Below are 10,444 nucleotides of genomic sequence, written 5' to 3' on the forward strand. Positions count from 1 at the left end.
TGCCAAAATGGAGGCTCTAGACCCTTCCAGAGCTGAGATATCGAAATTCAAAATTTCGACCCGAAAAAAAAACGACAGTGTTACCCCTTTCGTTTTTTTTAAGTTTTTGGCGAAAAATTAAGTTTCTCCAATCTTCTCAAAACTCTGGATTCTGATAGAGGGGCGCGAGACTTTGACCTGAGTGCAAAAATGGAGGCTCTAGACCCTTCCAGAGCTTAGATATCGAAATTCAAAATTTCGACCCGAAAAAAAAACGACAGTGTTACCCCCTTTCGTTTTTTTTTTTCATTTTTGGGCGAAAAATGAAATTTTTCCAATTTTCTCAAAACTCTGGATTCTGATAGAGGGGCGCGAAACTTTGACCTGAGTGCAAAAATGGAGGCTCTAGACCCTTCCAGAGCTGAGATATCGAAATTCAAATTTTCGACCCGAAAAAAAAGCGACAGTGTTACCCCTTTCGTTTTTTTTCATTTTTGGGCGAAAAATTAAGTTTCTCCAATCTTCTCAAAACTCTGGATTCTGATAGAGGGGCGCGAGACTTTGACCTGAGTGCAAAAATGGAGGCTCTAGACCCTTCCAGAGCTGAGATATCGAAATTCAAAATTTCGACCCGAAAAAAAAACGACAGTGTTACCCCTTTCGTTTTTTTTCATTTTTGGGCGAAAAATTAAGTTTCTCCAATCTTCTCAAAACTCTGGATTCTGATAGAGGGGCGCGAGACTTTGACCTGAGTGCAAAAATTGAGACTCTAGACCCTCCCAGAGCTGAGATATCGAAATTCAAAATTTCGACCCGAAAAAAAAACGACAGTGTTACCCCTTTCGTTTTTTTCATTTTTGGGCGAAAAATGAAGTTTTTCCAATCTTCTCAAAACTCTGGATTCTGATAGAGGGGCGCGAGACTTTGACCTGAGTGCAAAAATGGAGGATCTAGACCCTCCCAGAGCTGAGATATCGAAATTCAAAAATTCGACCCGAAAAAAACCGACAGTGTTACCCCTTTCGTTTTTTTTTCATTTTTGGGCAAAAAATGAAGTTTCTCCAATCTTCTCAAAACTCTGGATTCTGATAGAGGGGCGCGAGACTTTGACCTCAGTGCAAAAATGGAGGCTCTAGACCCTTCCAGAGCTGAGATATCGAAATTCAAAATTTCGACCCGAAAAAAAAACGACAGTGTTACCCCTTTCGTTTTTTTTCAGTTTTTGGCGAAAAATTAAGTTTCTCCAATCTTCTCAAAACTCTGGATTCTGATAGAGGGGCGCGAGACTTTGACCTGAGTGCAAAAATGGAGGCTCTAGACCCTTCCAGAGCTGAGATATCGAAATTCAAAATTTCGACCCAAAAAAAAAAACGACAGTGTTACCCCTTTCGTTTTTTTTTTCATTTTCGGGCGAAAAATGAAGTTTCTCCAATGTCCTCAAAACTCTGGATTCTGATAGAGGGGCGCGAGACTTTGACATGAGTGCAAAAATGGAGGCTCTAGACCCTTCCAGAGCTGAGATATCGAAATTCAAAATTTCGACCCGAAAAAAAAACGACAGTGTTACCCCTTTCGTTTTTTTTCAGTTTTTGGCGAAAAATTAAGTTTCTCCAATCTTCTCAAAACTCTGGATTCTGATAGAGGGGCGCGAGACTTTGACCTGAGTGCAAAAATGGAGGCTCTAGACCCTTCCAGAGCTGAGATATATCGAAATTCAAAATTTCGACCCGAAAAAAAAACGACAGTGTTACCCCTTTCGTTTTTTTTCATTTTTGGGCGAAAAATGAAGTTTCTCCAATCTTCTCAAAACTCTGGATTCTGATAGAGGGGCGCGAGACTTTGACCTGAGTGCAAAAATGGAGGATCTAGACCCTCCCAGAGCTGAGATATCGAAATTCAAAATTTCGACCCGAAAAAAAAACGACAGTGTTACCCCTTTCGTTTTTTTTCATTTTTGAGCAAAAAATGAAGTTTCTCCAATCTTCTCAAAACTCTGGATTCTGATAGAGGGGCGCGAGACTTTGACCTGAGTGCAAAAATGGAGGATCTAGACCCTCCCAGAGCTGAGATATCGAAATTCAAAATTTCGACCCGAAAAAAAAACGACAGTGTTACCCCTTTCGTTTTTTTTCATTTTTGAGCAAAAAATGAAGTTTCTCCAATCTTCTCAAAACTCTGGATTCTGATAGAGGGGCGCGAGACTTTGACCTGAGTGCAAAAATGGAGGCTCTAGACCCTTCCAGAGCTGAGATATCGAAATTCAAAATTTCGACCCGAAAAAAAAACGACAGTGTTACCCCTTTCGTTTTTTTTCATTTTCGGGCGAAAAATTAAGTTTCTCCAATCTTCTCAAAACTCTGTATTCTGATAGAGGGCTGTGAGACTTTGACCTGAGTGCAAAAATGGAGGCTCTAGACCCTTCCAGAGCTGAGATATCGAAATTCAAAATTTCGACCCGAAAAAAAAAACCGACAGTGTTACCCCTTTCGGTTTTTTTTTCATTTTTGGGAGAAAAATTAAGTTTCACCAATCTTCTCAAAACTTTGGATTCTGATAGAGGGGCGCGAAACATTGATCTGAGTGCAAAAATGTACGATCTAGACCCTTCCAGAGCTGAGATATCGAAATTCAAAATTTCGACCCGAAAAAAAAACGACAGTGTTACCCCTTTCGTTTTTTTTTCATTTTTGGGCGAAAAATGAAATTACTCCAATCTTCTCAAAACTCTGGATTCTGATAGAGGGGCGAGAGACTTTGACCTGAGTGCAAAAATGGAGGCTCTAGGCCCTTCCAGAGCTGAGATATCGAAATTCAAAATTTCGACCCGAAAAAAAAAACGACAGTGTTACCCCTTTCGTTTTTTTTTTCATTTTTGGGCAAAAAATGAAGTTTCTCCAATCTTCTCAAAACTCTGGATTCTGATAGAGGGAAGTGAGACTTTGACCTGAGTGCAAAAATGGAGGCTCTAGACCCTTCCAGAGCTGAGATATCGAAATTCAAAATTTCGACCCGAAAAAAAAACGACAGTGTTACCCCTTTCGGGTTTTTTTTCATTTTTGGGAGAAAAATTAAGTTTCTCCAATCTTCTCAAAACTCTGGATTCTGATAGAGGGGCGCGAGACTTTGACCTGAGTGCAAAAATGGACGATCTAGACCCTTCCAGAGCTGAGATATCGAAATTCAAAATTTCGACCCGAAAAAAAAACGACAGTGTTACCCCTTTCGTTTTTTTTCATTTTTGGGCGAAAAATGAAATTTCTCCAATCTTCTCAAAACTCTGGATTCTGATAGAGGGGCGAGAGACTTTGACCTGAGTGCAAAAATGGAGGCTCTAGGCCCTTCCAGAGCTGAGATATCGAAATTCAAAATTTCGACCCGAAAAAAAAATGACAGTGTTACCCCTTTCGTTTTTTTTCATTTTTGGGCAAAAAATGAAGTTTCTCCAATCTTCTCAAAACTCTGGATTCTGATAGAGGGGCGCGAGACTTTGACCTGAGTGCAAAAATGGAGGCTCTAGACCCTTCCAGAGCTGAGATATCGAAATTCAAAATTTCGACCCGAAAAAAAAACGACAGTGTTACCCCTTTCGTTTTTTTTTTTTCATTTTTGGGCGAAAAATGAAGTTTCTCCAATCTTCTCAAAACTCTGGATTCTGATAGAGGGGCGCGAGACTTTGACCTGAGTGCAAAAATGGAGGCTCTAGACCCTTCCAGAGCTGAGATATCGAAATTCAAAATTTCGACCCGAAAAAAAAAACGACAGTGTTACCCCTTTCGTTTTTTTTTCATTTTTGGGCGAAAAATTAAGTTTCTCCAATCTTCTCAAAACTCTGGATTCTGATAGAGGGGCGCGAGACTTTGACCTGAGTGCAAAAATGGAGGCTCTAGACCCTCCCAGAGCTGAGATATCGAAATTCAAAATTTCGACCCGAAAAAAAACGACAGTTACCCCTTTCGTTTTTTTTCATTTTTGGGTGAAAAATGAAGTTTCTCCAATCTTCTCAAAACTCTGGATTCTGATAGAGGGGCGTGAGACTTTGACCTGAGTGCAAAAATGGAGGCTCTAGACCCTTCCAGAGCTGAGATATCGAAATTCAAAATTTCGACCCGAAAAAAAAACGACAGTGTTACCCCTTTCGTTTTTTTTCATTTTCGGGCGAAAAATGAAGTTTCTCCAATCTTCTCAAAACTCTGGATTCTGATAGAGGGGCGCGAGACTTTGACCTGAGTGCAAAAATGGAGGCTCTAGACCCTTCCAGAGCTGAGATATCGAAATTCAAAATTTCGACCCGAAAAAAAAACGACAGTGTTACCCCTTTCGTTTTTTTTTTTCATTTTCGGGCGAAAAATGAAGTTTCTCCAATCTTCTCAAAACTCTATATTCTGATAGAGGGCTGTGAGACTTTGACCTGAGTGCAAAAATGGAGGCTCTAGACAATGTTACCCCTTTCGTTTTTTTTTCATTTTCGGGCGAAAAATGAAGTTTCTCCAATCTTCTCAAAACTCTGGATTCTGATAGAGGGGCGAGATACTTTGACCTGAGTGCAAAAATGGAGGCTCTAGGCCCTTCCAGAGCTGAGATATCGAAATTCAAAATTTCGGCCCGAAAAAAAAACGACAGTGTTACCCCTTTCGTTTTTTTTTTCATTTTTGGGCAAAAAATGAAGTTTCTCCAAACTTCTCAAAACTCTGGATTCTGATAGAGGGGCGCGAAACTTTGACCTGAGTGCAAAAATGGAGGCTCTAGACCCTTCCAGAGCTGAGATATCGAAATTCAAAATTTCGACCCGAAAAAAAAACGACAGTGTTACCCCTTTCGTTTTTTTTTTTTCATTTTTGGGCGAAAAATTAAGTTTCTCCAATCTTCTCAAAACTCTGGATTCTGAGAGAGGGGCGCGAGACTTTGACCTGAGTGCAAAAATGGAGGCTCTAGACCCTTCCAGAGCTGAGATATCGAAATTCAAAATTTCGACCCGAAAAAAAAAACGACAGTGTTACCCCTTTCGTTTTTTTTTTCATTTTTGGGCGAAAAATGAAGTTTCTCCAATCTTCTCAAAACTCTGGATTCTGATAGAGGGGCACGAGACTTTGACATGAGTGCAAAAATGGAGGCTCTAGACCCTTCCAGAGCTGAGATATCGAAATTCAAAATTTCGACCCGAAAAAAAAACGACAGTGTTACCCCTTTCGTTTTTTTTCAGTTTTTGGCGAAAAATTAAGTTTCTCCAATCTTCTCAAAACTCTGGATTCTGATAGAGGGGCGCGAGACTTTGACCTGAGTGCCAAAATGGAGGCTCTAGACCCTCCCAGAGCTGAGATATCGAAATTCAAAATTTCGACCCGAAAAAAAAACGACAGTGTTACCCCTTTCGTTTTTTTTAAGTTTTTGGCGAAAAATGAAGTTTCTCCAATCTTCTCAAAACTCTGGATTCTGATAGAGGGGCGCGAGACTTTGACCTGAGTGCAAAAATGGAGGCTCTAGACCCTTCCAGAGCTTAGATATCGAAATTCAAAATTTCGACCCGAAAAAAAAACGACAGTGTTACCCCCTTTCGTTTTTTTTTTTCATTTTTGGGCGAAAAATGAAATTTTTCCAATTTTCTCAAAACTCTGGATTCTGATAGAGGGGCGCGAAACTTTGACCTGAGTGCAAAAATGGAGGCTCTAGACCCTTCCAGAGCTGAGATATCGAAATTCAAAATTTCGACCCGAAAAAAAAACGACAGTGTTACCCCTTTCGTTTTTTTTCATTTTTGGGCGAAAAATTAAGTTTCTCCAATCTTCTCAAAACTCTGGATTCTGATAGAGGGGCGCGAGACTTTGACCTGAGTGCAAAAATGGAGGCTCTAGACCCTTCCAGAGCTGAGATATCGAAATTCAAAATTTCGACCCGAAAAAAAAACGACAGTGTTACCCCTTTCGTTTTTTTTCATTTTTGGGCGAAAAATTAAGTTTCTCCAATCTTCTCAAAACTCTGGATTCTGATAGAGGGGCGCGAGACTTTGACCTGAGTGCAAAAATTGAGACTCTAAACCCTCCCAGAGCTGAGATATCGAAATTCAAAATTTCGACCCGAAAAAAAAACGACAGTGTTACCCCTTTCGTTTTTTTCATTTTTGGGCGAAAAATGAAGTTTTTCCAATCTTCTCAAAACTCTGGATTCTGATAGAGGGGCGCGAGACTTTGACCTGAGTGCAAAAATGGAGGATCTAGACCCTCCCAGAGCTGAGATATCGAAATTCAAAAATTCGACCCGAAAAAAACCGACAGTGTTACCCCTTTCGTTTTTTTTTCATTTTTGGGCAAAAAATGAAGTTTCTCCAATCTTCTCAAAACTCTGGATTCTGATAGAGGGGCGCGAGACTTTGACCTCAGTGCAAAAATGGAGGCTCTAGACCCTTCCAGAGCTGAGATATCGAAATTCAAAATTTCGACCCGAAAAAAAAACGACAGTGTTACCCCTTTCGTTTTTTTTCAGTTTTTGGCGAAAAATTAAGTTTCTCCAATCTTCTCAAAACTCTGGATTCTGATAGAGGGGCGCGAGACTTTGACCTGAGTGCAAAAATGGAGGCTCTAGACCCTTCCAGAGCTGAGATATCGAAATTCAAAATTTCGACCCAAAAAAAAAAACGACAGTGTTACCCCTTTCGTTTTTTTTTTCATTTTTGGGCGAAAAATGAAGTTTCTCCAATCTTCTCAAAACTCTGGATTCTGATAGAGGGGCGCGAAACTTTGACCTGAGTGCAAAAATGGAGGCTCTAGACCCTTCCAGAGCTGAGATATCGAAATTCAAAATTTCGACCCGAAAAAAAACCGACAGTGTTACCCCTTTCGTTTTTTTTCATTTTCGGGCGAAAAATGAAGTTTCTCCAATGTCCTCAAAACTCTGGATTCTGATAGAGGGGCGCGAGACTTTGACATGAGTGCAAAAATGGAGGCTCTAGACCCTTCCAGAGCTGAGATATCGAAATTCAAAATTTCGACCCGAAAAAAAAACGACAGTGTTACCCCTTTCGTTTTTTTTCAGTTTTTGGCGAAAAATTAAGTTTCTCCAATCTTCTCAAAACTCTGGATTCTGATAGAGGGGCGCGAGACTTTGACCTGAGTGCAAAAATGGAGGCTCTAGACCCTTCCAGAGCTGAGATATCGAAATTCAAAATTTCGACCCGAAAAAAAAACGACAGTGTTACCCCTTTCGTTTTTTTTTCATTTTTGGGCGAAAAATGAAGTTTCTCCAATCTTCTCAAAACTCTGGATTCTGATAGAGGGGCGCGAGACTTTGACCTGAGTGCAAAAATGGAGGATCTAGACCCTCCCAGAGCTGAGATATCGAAATTCAAAATTTCGACCCGAAAAAAAAACGACAGTGTTACCCCTTTCGTTTTTTTTCATTTTTGAGCAAAAAATGAAGTTTCTCCAATCTTCTCAAAACTCTGGATTCTGATAGAGGGGCGCGAGACTTTGACCTGAGTGCAAAAATGGAGGATCTAGACCCTCCCAGAGCTGAGATATCGAAATTCAAAATTTCGACCCGAAAAAAAAACGACAGTGTTACCCCTTTCGTTTTTTTTCATTTTTGAGCAAAAAATGAAGTTTCTCCAATCTTCTCAAAACTCTGGATTCTGATAGAGGGGCGCGAGACTTTGACCTGAGTGCAAAAATGGAGGCTCTAGACCCTTCCAGAGCTGAGATATCGAAATTCAAAATTTCGACCCGAAAAAAAAACGACAGTGTTACCCCTTTCGTTTTTTTTCATTTTCGGGCGAAAAATTAAGTTTCTCCAATCTTCTCAAAACTCTGTATTCTGATAGAGGGCTGTGAGACTTTGACCTGAGTGCAAAAATGGAGGCTCTAGACCCTTCCAGAGCTGAGATATCGAAATTCAAAATTTCGACCCGAAAAAAAAACCCGACAGTGTTACCCCTTTCGGGTTTTTTTTCATTTTTGGGAGAAAAATTAAGTTTCACCAATCTTCTCAAAACTTTGGATTCTGATAGAGGGGCGCGAAACATTGATCTGAGTGCAAAAATGGAGGCTCTAGACCCTTCCAGAGCTGAGATATCGAAATTCAAAATTTCGACCCGAAAAAAAAACGACAGTGTTACCCCTTTCATTTTTTTTTCATTTTCGGGCGAAAAATGAAGTTTCTCCAATCTTCTCAAAACTCTGGATTCTGATAGAGGGGCGCGAGACTTTGACCTGAGTGCAAAAATGTACGATCTAGACCCTTCCAGAGCTGAGATATCGAAATTCAAAATTTCGACCCGAAAAAAAAACGACAGTGTTACTTACCCCTTTCGTTTTTTTTCATTTTTGGGCGAAAAATGAAATTTCTCCAATCTTCTCAAAACTCTGGATTCTGATAGAGGGGCGAGAGACTTTGACCTGAGTGCAAAAATGGAGGCTCTAGGCCCTTCCAGAGCTGAGATATCGAAATTCAAAATTTCGACCCGAAAAAAAAAACGACAGTGTTACCCCTTTCGTTTTTTTTTCATTTTTGGGCAAAAAATGAAGTTTCTCCAATCTTCTCAAAACTCTGGATTCTGATAGAGGGAAGTGAGACTTTGACCTGAGTGCAAAAATGGAGGCTCTAGACCCTTCCAGAGCTGAGATATCGAAATTCAAAATTTCGACCCGAAAAAAAAACGACAGTGTTACCCCTTTCGTTTTTTTTTTCATTTTTGGGAGAAAAATTACGTTTCTCCAATCTTCTCAAAACTCTGGATTCTGATAGAGGGGCGCGAGACTTTGACCTGAGTGCAAAAATGGACGATCTAGACCCTTCCAGAGCTGAGATATCGAAATTCAAAATTTCGACCCGAAAAAAAAACGACAGTGTTACCCCTTTCGTTTTTTTTCATTTTTGGGCGAAAAATGAAATTTCTCCAATCTTCTCAAAACTCTGGATTCTGATAGAGGGGCGAGAGACTTTGACCTGAGTGCAAAAATGGAGGCTCTAGGCCCTTCCAGAGCTGAGATATCGAAATTCAAAATTTCGACCCGAAAAAAAAATGACAGTGTTACCCCTTTCGTTTTTTTTCATTTTTGGGCAAAAAATGAAGTTTCTCCAATCTTCTCAAAACTCTGGATTCTGATAGAGGGGCGCGAGACTTTGACCTGAGTGCAAAAATGGAGGCTCTAGACCCTTCCAGAGCTGAGATATCGAAATTCAAAATTTCGACCCGAAAAAAAAACGACAGTGTTACCCCTTTCGTTTTTTTTTTTCATTTTTGGGCGAAAAATTAAGTTTCACCAATCTTCTCAAAACTCTGGATTCTGATAGAGGGGCGCGAAACTTTGACCTGAGTGCAAAAATGGAGGCTCTAGACCCTTCCAGAGCTGAGATATCGAAATTCAAAATTTCGACCCGAAAAAAAAAAAACAGTGTTACCCCTTTCGTTTTTTTTCATTTTTGGGCGAAAAATTAAGTTTCTCCAATCTTCTCAAAACTCTGGATTCTGATAGAGGGGCGCGAGACTTTGACCTGAGTGCAAAAATGGAGGCTCTAGACCCTCCCAGAGCTGAGATATCGAAATTCAAAATTTCGACCCGAAAAAAAACGACAGTTACCCCTTTCGTTTTTTTTTCATTTTTGGGCGAAAAATGAAGTTTCTCCAATCTTCTCAAAACTCTGGATTCTGATAGAGGGGCGTGAGACTTTGACCTGAGTGCAAAAATGGAGGCTCTAGACCCTTCCAGAGCTGAGATATCGAAATTCAAAATTTCGACCCGAAAAAAAAACGACAGTGTTACCCCTTTCGTTTTTTTTCATTTTCGGGCGAAAAATGAAGTTTCTCCAATCTTCTCAAAACTCTGGATTCTGATAGAGGGGCGCGAGACTTTGACCTGAGTGCAAAAATGGAGGCTCTAGACCCTTCCAGAGCTGAGATACCGAAATTCAAAATTTCGACCCCAAAAAAAAAACGACAGTGTTACCCCTTTCGTTTTTTTCATTTTTGGGCGAAAAATGAAGTTTCTCCAATCTTCTCAAAACTCTGGATTCTGATAGAGGGGCGCGAGACTTTGACCTGAGTGCAAAAATGGAGGCTCTAGACCCTCCCAGAGCTGAGATATCGAAATTCAAAATTTCGACCCGAAAAAAAAACGACAGTGTTACCCCTTTCGTGTTTTTTTTTCATTTTTGGGCGAAAAATGAAGTTTCTCCAATCTTCTCAAAACTCTGGATTCTGATAGAGGGGCGCGAGACTTTGACCTGAGTGCAAAAATGGAGGCTCTAGACCCTTCCAGAGCTGAGATATCGAAATTCAAAATTTCGACCCGAAAAAAAACGACAGTTACCCCTTTCGTTTTTTTTCATTTTCGGGCGAAAAATGAAGTTTCTCCAATCTTCTCAAAACTCTGGATTCTGATAGAGGGGCGCGAGACTTTGACCTGAGTGCAAAAATGGAGGCTCTAGACCCTTCCAGAGCTGAGATATCGAAATTCAAAATTTCGACCCGAAAAAA

The sequence above is a fragment of the Pimephales promelas genome, chromosome 16 (genome assembly GCF_988280905.1).
Source record: "Pimephales promelas chromosome 16, fPimPro1.hap1.1, whole genome shotgun sequence".
In the NCBI taxonomy this organism is placed as follows: domain Eukaryota; kingdom Metazoa; phylum Chordata; class Actinopteri; order Cypriniformes; family Leuciscidae; genus Pimephales; species Pimephales promelas.